This window comes from Chaetura pelagica, unplaced genomic scaffold (genome assembly GCF_000747805.2).
Source record: "Chaetura pelagica isolate M959 unplaced genomic scaffold, ChaPel_1.0 scaffold861, whole genome shotgun sequence".
Taxonomy (NCBI): Eukaryota; Metazoa; Chordata; class Aves; order Apodiformes; family Apodidae; genus Chaetura; species Chaetura pelagica.
The window spans coordinates 259,016-260,781 of NW_009952092.1; positions in this window are offsets into that span (position 1 = coordinate 259,016).

Here is a 1,766-nt window from a genome sequence, read left to right on the forward strand (position 1 = left end):
GGCTGGAGCTGCCCAGCAGGGTCTGGGCTGCAGGGGGGAGCCCGGGGATGCTTTGCTGCTGCAGCATCTCCTGCCTCCGCAGGTCAGAGCTGCCCCAGCCCGGGGAGCAGCAGCTCCCACGGGCCCTGCTGCAGCTGGACACAGTGAACTGGGCTGTGCTGGGAGCTGGAGGCTCCCCTGGGACAGAGGGGAAGGCCTGAGCCGAGCTCAGCAGCACAAGAGCAGGAGGCAGCAATGGCAGAGCCCTGGCTCCTCTCCTGACCCTTTCCAGGCTTTGCACAGCAGGGCAAGAGAGATTTGAGGCTCATTTGCTCCACTTGTGTTGTCCTCTCTGGGCCAACACATCTGGGGGGCACAGGGAGGGTTGGAGGGGTCCCAGGCAGCCCCCATCACCAAAGCCATGTTATTAACTCAAGGACACGTTGGAGGAGCTGGGAGGGGAGCCCAGCTCTGGGCCCAGAGCACGTCCATGGGAAGGGGCACAAGGTGAATGAGGCTTTGCCCCCCATGGCTGGGTCTGGGGGAAGTTAATCTGGAAAGCACAGCAAGATGGAGACATCTCCCCTGACCACAGAGCCACAGGTAGCAGGAGAGGGGGGAAAAAATGTCCTCCTTTCATAATGAAGTACTTTATGTGGGCAGAAGATCTGTGGAGGGCAGAGGCAGCACACACACCCAGCACACCCTCTACCCAAACACTTGGAGTGACAGGCCTGTGATGAACGAGATCTGTCTTGCCTGTGTTCCCACGAAATGAAAGCACATTTTTGGGCAGCACTGGGACTACACCCAGGCTGGAAGCCCCTACATTCCATCTCTCCATATCCTTCATCCAGTCCTTCCCCAGCCCCTTCAAACAATTTACTACTTGTCATGCATCACACCTCAAATTAGTTTGCCAAGTCTATAATACAGGCACAGGATATGAATTAGCTTCTCTGTTCACTCTGCCATGAGCAAATGGGGAAAAAAAAGAAAGAAAGAAAGACCCTGCCATATTCTAGGCTCCCTAAATATGGGCTTTGAGAAGGTGAAGAACAGACTGTCTGCAAGGCAAGGAGGCTGAAAAAAACATCCCCAGTTTTGCAGCTTTGGCAACGAAGGTGGCAATGGAAGGGTTAAAAGGAAAGCATGAACTGGAAGTGAAAGAATGCAGGCAAGCACTGCACAGCTGGCACCCACAGGCCCAGCCAGTCAGTTGGAAAGAGGCAATTACCACAAGGGCTGCAAAAACTTGTCAGGATTATTCAGAATCAATTAAGTGCCTGTTAACCACAAGCTCCTCAAGGGCTTTCATTCTCCTCCAGGCTGAGCAGAGGTGTAAATCTGGGCAGGTCCCAAGGGCAGGAGAGGAAGTCAACCCAGCAGGTGGGTTCTCACTGCTCCAGGGGAGCACGAGGTAACTGTGCTTGACTTCTTCATCATCTTCAAGTGTGGGATGGGTCAAGGGCTTGGAAACAGAAACTCCAGGTGATGCGTGGAGTTCTGGTGAGAAAGGAGACACCCATTTTCTTATAGAATCATAGAGTTGTTTTGGTTGGAGGACATCTTCAAGATCATCAAGTCCAACCATTAACCCAACTCTGCTCAGTCTGGTGCTAAACCATGTCCCTCAGCACCACATCTACTTGGGGTTTGAACACCTCCATGGATGGGGGATTCAGCCACCTCCCTGAGCAGCCTGTGCCAGTGTTTAATTACCTTTTCAGTGAAGAGGTTCCTTCTAATATCTGACTTAAAAATCCCCTGCAACAACTGGAGGCCAT